This window comes from Microplitis demolitor, chromosome 7 (genome assembly GCF_026212275.2).
Source record: "Microplitis demolitor isolate Queensland-Clemson2020A chromosome 7, iyMicDemo2.1a, whole genome shotgun sequence".
Classification (NCBI taxonomy): Eukaryota; Metazoa; Arthropoda; class Insecta; order Hymenoptera; family Braconidae; genus Microplitis; species Microplitis demolitor.
The window spans coordinates 18,247,704-18,259,825 of NC_068551.1; the positions used below are offsets into that span (position 1 = coordinate 18,247,704).

The 12,122-nt window shown below is 28.7% G+C and overlaps 2 long non-coding RNA genes across 2 annotated transcripts in view; both read right to left on the reverse strand.

Annotated features, from left to right (window-relative positions):
• The window catches only part of LOC128668224 (uncharacterized), a 126,659-nt gene that overhangs the window by 66,670 nt on the left and 47,867 nt on the right, over window positions 1–12,122 (reverse strand). The gene's annotated exons all lie outside the window — the stretch shown is intronic.
• Window positions 8,233–8,883, reverse strand: LOC103574141 (uncharacterized). The gene is made up of 2 exons (XR_549208.3): window positions 8,624–8,883; window positions 8,233–8,547 (listed from the first exon to the last, which is right to left on the reverse strand). It is a non-coding gene; the product is annotated as an uncharacterized LOC103574141 (long non-coding RNA).

Here is a 12,122-nt window from a genome sequence, read left to right on the forward strand (position 1 = left end):
CTGCTGACGCGCGTACGTTTCAACTAAAATAATATTATTAATTATGGACGAATTACTGAAATTTTATGTCTAATTTAGTTTGGGGTAGTGACGGAATTTAATTTGTATGTATGTGATATTTTCAATCGACAAATTTATTCACGAATTTTGTTTTGTATTATTATTATTATTTATTATATTAATTTTCGTTTGTATACTACTTATTGCATTCATCGGTTGATGTTTCGATTAAATTCAAATGAATGAGAAGTATGAAAAAAAATTTTAATTTTTAATGACCGCGCTTTTGTAACCTGGAGTATATAATAAATGATATGGTATGATGATAATTATATAGAGATAAATGGAAGTAAAGTTGACGTAGATGAGAGAACATAATAGTTGAAGCAGTAATAATAGGAGAATTTTATTGGATTAATAGTAAAGTTGAAACGTATCACGCGATTGTTGACCCGATCAAAAGAGGGTGATCCTTTGAGGCGATTAGATAATCAATAATTCAAAGAGAAACTCTCTTGGCTCCATTGCGCTCCCGCAGATCTCCCAGAGGTCAAAAGTTTTACATTCGCATATATATGTGCATAAGTACGTTCGTTTAGATTTTCCTTGTGGCTTTCACTTTCTAATGTACTCTCCGCAAGAACGCGTATTTGCGATCATCAAGACCTTCGACTTGAGATTTACATCGATTATTGATCATTGTTTCTCTTCCGGGAAAGTTTTTAAAAAGTAAAAGATTGCGTGTGATAAATGAAAGCGAATAAAATCGCTGGTTTTATTTATTAATACATGGATTATTTCGCTGGGTAAATTTGTTGGAATTTAAATTCCTAAATAGTGAGTGAATGTTTGTTGTTTTATTTAATGATGCGTTGTATGGATAATTTTACAGCAATTATTGTTATTATTATTATTGTTCGTATTAATTTGTGGTACGAATTTCTAAATTCCGTGGGTAATTTGCACAAAGATTGAATCATTGTATGCAGAGATGTTTGAGTATATTTGTTCCGGTCAAAAGGTCTGTGTGTACACACACTGAACAATTATTGTCCGTACAAGTAATAATTTCATTTCTATACGTGAGAGAATTAGTCAGACGTTAAACACATATTCTATTTGGATAAAATATATATTGTTAACTATTTAATTTAAATGTTTATCGAAGATTCATCTCCGTAGATAATTTTCAGTAGAAAATTATTCATTTCACTGTTTGTCTTAAACAGAGTTAAAAAAAGTAAACGATTATTTTTGTGTATGAAATGTCATATTTTTTTTCAATAAAAAAGCGATTGAATATCAATCATAGACTGCCTCAGTCGGTCTTAAATAACAAATAGACAGATAGAATATTATTCTTTCATTATTTTAAAGGAATCTATTTTTTTCACAAATGAAAAAGTCATTTTTTAAAGGTACACTGAAAAAAATATTTGTTCGAGCCGACTAAGACTTATTTGAACCAAAGATATCGTATACTTGGATGTGGCCAAATGAATATTTCATTGTGAGAAAGATATAATGTATCTGAGCAAGTTACCCGAGTCGAAATCTTGGCATACTTTTAACCTAAATGGGCATTGAAAGCCTACACTAGACTTTCTGGGATATAATCATTGTAAAAGCTTGAAATGGACCTGCTTAGGCTTACAAAGGCTTGAATGGAACCTACTTAGACTTATGGAGGCTAGTAAAAAAATTCTGCAAGTAATCCAGCGATTTTATCAGCAGATTAATGACACCTAGGAATAGAATAGGACCTAAAAAGTCGAATGTAGGTTTTCAATGCTCACTTAGGTTTAAAGTATGCCTTAGATTTCGGCTCGGGTAATTGCGTATATAAGTGATTTATTTGTGGTAAATGATCCAATTGTTGAAATAAATGTTCGTTTATTTGCTTCAAATATACGTCAAGTATCGTAAAATTTTCCGTTATTCGTCACAAATTTATCATCTTTACCACAAATATATCATTTAATAACCACAAATAAATTATATACTTCAGTCATACTATGAAATTATTTGAATCAACTTCCATATTTAATTGTTCCAAATATATTTATTTGTAATTAAGAGATATTAAAAAAAATCGACAAATAAATTGCTTTATTTGGGATATATATTTCTGCTTTTCAGTGAAGGGAATTCTCTTTCATTATTATAAAAAAAAGCAATAAATTTGTCATGTGACTAAAAAAATGATTTTTTTTTCTTTATAAACTTTGATGTTATGATTTTTCATTTTTTAATGGAAGAAAAAAATTCATTTTTATTGAAAATATCCAAACAATTTATTTTTAGTTATTTTATAATCAACTTTGGCTTGAATATTTGAGAATTTAGTGACAAAAAGTTTTAATTATTTCAATAAAATAACCATACTATCGTTCATAATAAAAATATGCATCGCTTTGTTCAATTTTTATTTTCCCCCTTTATTCAACTATATATTATTTAGTAATAATTCCAATAAACATAACAAAGCTAGACTGAGGTCATATCAACTTTTCATGATTTATCTTTCGAGAATTAGAACATGTTTTCGTAAGTAATTAACAGAAAGTAAAAATACTTTGTTGTCATTCTAGTGTTGAATTGACAGCCAGACAAATCGATGTAAATTTTACAAATTTCCTAATTGTAGAATTATATAAAAAAAAATATTAACTATAAAAATTTCGCATTGTTTATACTTTACTATAAATATATATATATAAAAATTATAAGATTAATTTTAGTAATAACTCAAGTCGATGTAATATAAAAATAAATGTTGTTACAGCAGGAGTATTAAAAGAGCTTTACATATTTTTCATTCCACTGAACGTTTAGTCTCTAGTGATTATTGGATCAAATAAATAATGAAAGAAAAAAAACTATGGATAATAAAAGTTGTGTACTATAAATATTATGATAGATCTATATATTCATGTTTATAGATCCGCTTCATTGAAAAATTTCATAACGCCACAAGAACTTACAAAGCTCTCAGTCTTCCGAACAATTTCATCGCGATTTCAGCCATATCTACTATTTTTTTTCCACTCAATTGTCACGATGAAAGTATAAACTTTAATTCTTTATTTTTACTTTACTTGTTTCATTCCTTTTAACAGTATATCCATGTAAACTAATAAAATTTTGTTTTTTTAATCCACTAAAATATCTCATGCAAGTTTAATATCTTGGTCAATGGCCAATTTTTATTCTATATATAATTTTTTTATTTTTTACTCAATCAAATTAGTAATAAAAAAAAGTCCTCACATGTGAGTTTACTCAAACCTAGCGTGTCCATTTTCATTATTAAATTTATTTTTTTTTTTTTTTAACTTGTTATCAATATTTCAACTAAAATATAAAGGAAAAATTATATGTTCCATTAAAATTTTCATTTACTTTAAGTGTTCAAATTTTGTAATTTATTTGCACATCCAAAAATTTTCGAAATTACATATCATCGTGTTCTTATTTATTTTTAGTTTCTCGTCTAATTGATAAAAAAAAAATTCGTATTTTTTTTCTGTAATTTATTTTAAACTTTTTATGCCTCTCTTTATTTAGATCAGGGACATACTTTAATAGTTTACGAGTTTTTTAACTAGTTGTCATTAAAAATATATTATATAAATTTAGATTTTATAATTTAAAAAAAATCTCACTAAACTATAAGAATTTATTTATATAAAAATTATAATTTCCTGGTACTTGGATAAAAAATATTTTTTTTCATACGACAGACCAGCGATCATATGAATGTTTTCCGACGGGCACGCTGTCAAATTGATATTAATTAATTAAAATATACAGTTTTCAAACTTCTAATAATCGCTAGTATTAAAAACTAGTTTTCTGAAGTTAATTATTATTACATAGTTAGCGCCTAGTTTAATACCCTCCGAACTTTATAGGGTTAAGTTGTATGAGCAATTTTAAAGATCGTATTCCTCATTTATTAGTAAACTTAGGGATGAAATTACTACATAATACTTAAGTAAATCCATTAAAATTTCACGCCTAAAAGCTTTTTGAATAAGGCTACTAAATTTTGATCTTCTCTTAACATATCTGTGTACTTAACGTTTTTCAAGAGCATTACAAAATTTATTCCATGGAAAATTAAAACCAGGTAATTTATATATTATGTATCTCGATAAATCAGTTTCCAATGCAACACTTCAGCTGTATACTAATATGAATACTTTATTTTATCATCAACAATCTTCTATGAACTATAAATACTCAAATTTGATTTATCAATATCGATATCTTTATTGCTGTTCCACTTACACGAGTAGAAAATATTTATTTATAAAGTTTGATATTTAAATTCATATAAAATTATATCTCGTTAAAACACGCGGCTTCTAATTAAAAGCAAATTAATTTTTATACCGAGTTAGATAATAAATTATTTCAAAATATCAGTCTTCACTGCTAGTGGATTTCATTTTATCCTTTCTATTGAGATAAATACGACTTACGCATACATTTAAAGCTGGAATTTATCTTTGAATATTCAACTCAACAAATAATTGCGATAATTCCTCTCAGTGCGCTCCGTATAAATGGAATTTTTCATAAGTAAGTGTTCCAATTTAAAAGATCAAATGTTCAAAAACTGTTGAACGATTGAATAAAATACTAACATATCAGCGAATTGCTTTTTTATAAACACATATAATTTTTTTTATATCCGTTAGCAAAAGTCTATGAGTAGAGAAGAGAAGTCTTTTGAAATAAACGTTGGACTATATAAAGTAAAAGTTTAAAATCGATGTAGTTTGGATATACTACCACACTAAAATATAAAATAAAAATGAAAAAAAAAGTTTTATAAAAAGTATCGTTTAAGTTTTCATAATAACTTGACTCCATTATCTTCAATTTTAATTCTTATGACGCGTAAAAACGAAAACTCTGGTTGCAGTTTTCGAGTAGTAATAAAAAAAAAGTTTTTTTACCAATCTTACTATACTTTTTTGTAAACTTTTTTCTACTTTTTGTCTTTTATTTTATATTTTTATCTTCTGTTGTATTAAGTTTAAGTATCAATGAGTACTTTTGCCATTGGACTATTCGAGTTTCCAGTAGCAACGGAACAATTGAAGAAAAGTTTTAGTGAACACGATTCGCAGCCTCGCATAAAGGATCGAGATCTTCGTTTTAAAGTTCCATTGTGACTTTCCGTACCGCGTGCTACTTCTATTCCTTTTCCTTTTCCTTTATATCAACAGTTTTTATTTTTATTTTAGGATTTTTTTTTATCAGAAGAATGCACAGGTCCCGTAGAGGAAGAAATGGATGTAAGGTCCTATGTGTGAGATACGTTAAAAAAATAACTTACTGTGTATGTGTGTAGTCTATGAAGTAAAGAGGATGTTAAAGTTTAAGTTTAAGCTGAAATGTTATTTAGTTAATGGAAAAGTTGCAAGTGAATCTTTTCGTTTGTACTTTTTAGTTTAAAAAAAATAACAAGTTGTAAATGGAATAAAATAATAGGGTTTTCACCATAATTCCTTGGACAAAATAAAATTAATAAGGAATGCTGACATGTCTAATGCATTGAACTTATTATTTGTTTTGAAACTGTTTTTTTTTTTTTAAAGGAAAATAAATGTCGAGTGGCTATTGTATAAATATTTAACGGCGTTAATTATTTAAGAAGATGAAAACAAAATAATAAATAAGTAATTTTTGAAAGTGAGAAACTATCTTTGATGATTTGTGGATACATGTCACGCCGGGATGAAAATTGATATTTGATCTATCGAGGGAACATATGGCAGCGTAACATCTGTAAGCGTTCGTTGATTTAGTGTTTTAAGTAATAGTTTTCTGAACTATTGAATTAATAAATCTATTTCTAAACAGTAATTATTTTTTAGTGTACACCCACTGAAAAAGTACAAAGGAAAATAGTAACATCTGACTGTAAAAATGAAAAATTATTTTTTTATAAGCATTCGAATGTAATTTAATAATAATTAATTGATTTCAGTATTTTAATCTTTGAAAATTTAATTGATATCAGAACAGGCGGGAGTGTATAAATTTTTGAAAATTGATTTTTTATTTTGGAATGAAAATTTTTATATTTCGATGTCTATTGAATATGTCAGCAGAATTGGCTAGTTATCAGATCATATATTTTTTCAAGTATATATAGATTAATTTTGATAGTAAAAATTTTGAGATAATATGAACCTGCCAAAAAATAAATTTTTTTGTTTCTCGAATAGAAAATTATAACTTTATATAAAAATTAATTCAATTTGAATTTTTTTAAAATTCAAATTTTTTTTAGTCATATTCGTGGTTGATTGCTCCTATGAAACTAGAATATTGAGTTTTTAGTGCAATAAAATTACAATACTGTCCAGAGCATCACGGAGGTTAAAAACAACGGGATACAAGCCAGTTGAAGGGTCAGCGATTGTTACATTTTTTCGATGCTTCTAATAATTGAAATCATATTAACAAGCTTTTATTTTTCAGTAAGCCCGACATCAAAGAAAAATACTATTTAAAAAACTAAGTGAAAAATTCACTAAAATAGAGCACAAAAGCCAATATGTGTATTATAAAAAATGAGTTTTTTTTTTTTTTTTTTTTTTTTTTTTTTTTTTACGTTTTCTCAAATTTGATACTCTGACACAAAACCATTTTTCAGTAAATTTTTTCATGCATATACATTCAGCTATAAAATTTCTATTATCATCTGATGGAAAAATATTTTTTTTCCATTTCGAAAATAATACAATTTAAATTAATGATTCAATATAAATGTAATGCAGGGAATTGCGAGATGATGTGAATCACACAGAAAACTGCAATTACTCTACAATCAGAGGTAAATAAAAAATATTTTACTAATTCCAATGAACTATGTAATATTAAACTTCCTGGTACGCCTGTTTCTGGTTAATTCAATCCCAACACGAGTCGTAATACTATTCCCGCATAAAACATAATTACGTCCATATAATAGCATCAGCAAAAAATTTATATAAATAATTAAGAAACAAAATTTTAAATTAGCTTCAACATATTATTGACATTAAAACTCGTTCAGCGAAATCACATGTGAATCGGTAAATCCTTCAGTAAGTAATAAGTCGAATTGAAGCTAAGGAGGATGAGGTTAATAAGGATAAGTAAATGCAAGTGGTATATAATATATGATGCAGTCGGTGAGCTTTTCATAAATACAGGAGGAGCGCGAATAGAGCGGAATCGTTTCCCTGAATGCGTATAGATGCATTTAGCAGAAGAGGCGTCAATCTTATATACACTGGGGAGGATGTACTGAGAGTTAGTATGTGCGGCAAAGACCAAGACTACGAGCAAGAGGAAGATGAGAAAGAGGAAAAGGGGAAGGGCGAAGGGACAAGGGTGGCAGAACAGAGTAGAGAGGACGAGCGTGACAGCCGCTGGAAAACGACGATCGCGAAGGTGGATATAAAGAGGTGGAGGGATAAAGAGAGGAAGGATGAGCAAGTGAGAGAATTGAGAATGAACGGATAAGTCTTAGCTTAGTTGGTTGGTTGGCTGGTTGGTTGCTTGTATAGATGAGTATGAAAGAGAACGAGAGGCATTAAAGGCCGAGAGAGAGAAAGAGATAAATAAAGGAAAGGATACGATGGGTATGCACGATGCACGTAGTGAGATAACTGGTTTCGCGGAGCCTGCTATCATGGCACTCTAATTACCAGCCATTACACTCTCAGTGAACGAACGAACCCTCGCTGAATTGTTGCGCCCTCTGTGCTTGTACTAATATATATGTATATAGATGTATAGAAACTACAACATGCAGAACCACAGCCACCGCGACCGCAACTCTAAATGTGAAATTAATATACTCGCTGCAGACACTTAACTCACTGATATCCTATGTCTTTTATTTTATTTTTTCATTAATTTTATGTATATTTTTACTCATCAATCATCGGAAAATTTATTTTAAAGTAATTAAAATTTTATAGTCGTGTCAGTGGTTTTTGAAAAAAAAAAAAATTTGGTTTGCCAGTTGACCCTGCAGACCAGCCCCAAAACTTCCCGCTGTTTTCGAGCTCCTTGAAAATCTCAAAACGTCGACATCTGTTGGAATTTCGATTTTCGCAAATGGGAGTGAAAAGAATAACTTCCCGAAATTTTTGAAAATCATCGATTTTCTTAAAAAAAATTATAAGAATAATGTTTTTGATGAAAATGTAATCAAAGTAATTCATTTAATATAAATGAAAATTTTTATTCATTTTTATTTTTACAACATTCTCTCGAAAAATGAATTAGTGAAATTTACTGCGAATCAGTGGATAGTCACTATTTGTCTAGCTATAAATATATCATTAATTCAACCCGTAGTATATTTATAACTGGTTTTCAGTGCATATTCGCTAATTCGTAGTGAATTTCACAACTTCATTTTTATAAAGTTGTAAGTTTGCTTTTATAAAGTGGTATCCTCAATGGTAAGATTCCAAAATGTTGTTAATATTACAACAGACATTGTTTTGTAAGTCACATTTTACATCGTATCTGTAAGATGCGAAAAAAAAAGTTTTAAATAAAATAATTCGTTGCTTATAAACAAGTTTTCATCTTTTTAATTTACCTTATAGATGGAATTACTTCAGAATTGTTATTAAATATTTTTTCATTGAGACATTGAGAAGCGGGAACACAGAAACAATGCTCAGTTTTAATAATCTCACACATATTAATTCCAGCAAAAATTAATAACAGCAATAATTGAAATAACTCCATTTTTTTTATTCGCAAACAAATAATTTGAGTGTTAGCGCTGACAAAAATTTCTACACTATATGTAACGACTGTTTCGATACTAAATTAAACGACATGCAGAACGCAATAAAAAAATCATTAGCTTGTGCCGTATTATCAAGTCTTTTTATCGATTGATGTGGAAATTTTTTGCTTTAATTGCTTTGTTTTTTTACTTTGTCTGTAATATTTATTAATAGTTCTGAGTACAATAACTTTTATACCCGATTCTAAGTATTTTTTTATAACTATAGTATTGCTTAAAGAATTTAAAATAATTGTGATAAATTTAAAATTAACAGAGCGTAATTTATATGAATAGATGCAATAATTTTCAGAGCACGTGAATAAAAATTACAAAATTAATTAACTGATTAAGGGAGTACGACACATTCTGCAGTATCTTAATGGAATGTACTAGCAAGAGTAAAGTAATGGTATTAGTAGTATTAGGTACCAACCGTCTGACTTTATCTCAGTACACAAATAATCGTTTACATTCCGCGAACTAACGTTTAGTAAACGCACTTGATTACGCCAGGTGGATAAATGTCGACGAGAATCAAGTATAATTAGTATTTGCAATTGGCTATCGTACTGCATACATTTATCCATACTTATATACACATTATATGTGAGTATAGAGATTCAGTACGCATCAGGATAGCGGAATTGATCTTGTGTGACGCGATGGATAAACAGAAAAGAGCCGCAAGTGTACAACTAAACTCATGTATTAGTAAATAGTTTAGTTACACTGGAATACATATATGTATATTTGTATGTATATTAGTATGTGCTGACTTATTCGCCTCGAGAGATCTAAATGTGTGCGCTTGCGGATCATGATCCCATGAGATTGGCAGGTAAATGCATAAGAATGTGCCATTAATTGTATCGGAAAGCCAATTGGTTATTTAATTGGTTAGCTCAGAGAGCATGAATTAACTGTTGCCGAGACAAAGACAACTAGGGAGAAAGTTATGTAGGATAGAGGAGTTTAAAGTGTGTGCATACACCCACGTGTGCATGCGCTTGATTATTGCATATGTTAATAAAGAATTGAATATAATACTCTTTGCCTTTAGGTTTTTACTTTCACATTTAGTACCGAGTATAGAATAGACGACTATCATATATATGTATATATAATAATTTAATGCTGCATTAAATGTATCGAGGGTGTATGTGCATATAAAGATCGACAATGATCATCAAGTTTAAATAATCCAGCTGCTGTGTAATATCGATCTCATTTATATCCTTCTCTCGTTTTCCCAATCGGTAATCGATCTATTTATCCGGCTGCTACTGCTGGTATCTTTTAGTCGACGTCTTGTCGTAAAAAAATGTCGAGGATTGTGCAGACATGTTACACTCTTGAGTATTACGATATCGTGTATATATATTCATGTTTATTTATTTTATAGGCTGTTGTATACATGTTTATTTTATTTACTTGTTTTTTATTTTTTTATTGTTATTTTTAAGCTGTAAAATTGTACGCACGGAGCGAGACGAGGACTAATACGCGGTAGCTGTTTACTGCTGAGACCAGAGACGTCGATATGCGGAACTCAATATTACTTTAGAGAGTATTAATGCGTTGTACAGAATTAGATGATTCAGAGTTTATGTACGTGCATTTGCGAAACGATCCGACGTCAATCTAACCATTAGAAAGGTCGTTAATAATGTTTAGTCGTCGGCAAATCATCAGTCGACAATTTAACCATGACAATTAGACAGCGGAATCCTAGTTCGATATATGTGTATGTTTATGTCTTTGATCTACGTGTATATGTATAAATATATGATGTCAATATATATGTATGTGTAAGCATTGTTAATATATGCTTACTATTATGTGTATTTATGCGTAGTATTATGAGATTAAATGTCGACAAATTACTAAAGATATCGTTCATTTATTCATTTTATTACTGAGTAATTTTTATAAAATAATTAAATTCAATGTTGGCATAAATGAAAATTTTACCAAAAACTTCTTACGTGAGTTTTTTTAAATATAATTGTTAAAGTAAATTATCTTGTTTTATGAAAATGTAAAATGAATTATTGAGATTTTGCCTCCACTTTCGCGTACCGAAAATCAAAAAAATTTATGTAACTTGACTTTAAAGGTGACTTAAGGGGTAGTTAGAGGTGGCCAGCAATTTTCGGCTGCGAAATTTTTCAGAAATCGAGATCCAGTAGATTTTTTACTTTTCATTTCGTTTTTTTATTTTCGTCTCGGGAAAAACGTTCCGATTTTCAGGTACATAAAAAAAATTATTTTATTGGATAGAGTAGAGTTCTTTAAACAAATGGTGAAAAAAGTTTAATAATTTATTTTTTAATTTTGAGATCAATGAAAATAAAAATTTGAATGAATTAATGGAAATTAAAAATCGATTATCAATACTGAAAAATATTGGACAATTTTTTTTACATTGATGAATTCTAGATTCCAAAATCTCCAATAAATGTAAAAAAAGACCTTTAAATAAACTTTAATAAATTTGATTTTATAAAAATTTGAATGTGCCATTTATTGTAAAAGTTTAAATTTAATTTTTTACTCATCTGTTCGTTACAAATTACTGTAAAATTTTTTTCACGTTAAAAAAAAAAAGTGACCGTACTTTTCGTACCAATGAAAAATTTTTGCCCCACTCTCATCCGTATCCCTGAGCATGATTTTTAAAATACTTTAAGAGGATTGAAAATAATTACATATTTATACATATATAAATACTAATAATATATAATTTCATCGTCTCGATAATAAGTTATAAATATATTACATCGGATTGCATAGAACCTATCAAAGTATCAAAGCGAATCATGAGATATCAATTACGGAAATTGAAAAACTCGTTCACACGAAATTTTTCAAACAATCCTTCCAATTTGTATAATCTATTTATCGTTTTTTCCATTCCCATTACATTGATTATTATTATTATTATTATTATTATATTTATTTATATTTGTATTTATTGAAACAGAAAGTTTTATTGGATTATTTGATCGGTTGTGCACAAGTGTCGCAATATGTCGATTGAAAAGTATATTGTATACCAACAGAATAGAAGGACACCGATGAGAGGTTATAACTGAAGAGAACTAAGCGTTCGACATTTGATAGGAGAATGCCTGTCAATAGATTATATTATATCGAATGTACACTACAGACATACATGGTCACAATTCACTGGAGATTCTATTAATATTAACGTTCCACTTTGGCCTTATACGCCGAAGAGAATAATTGTTTAAGTGTAATTGCTGAGAGCTGAGATCCAACAGCCAACAACCGAGAACCG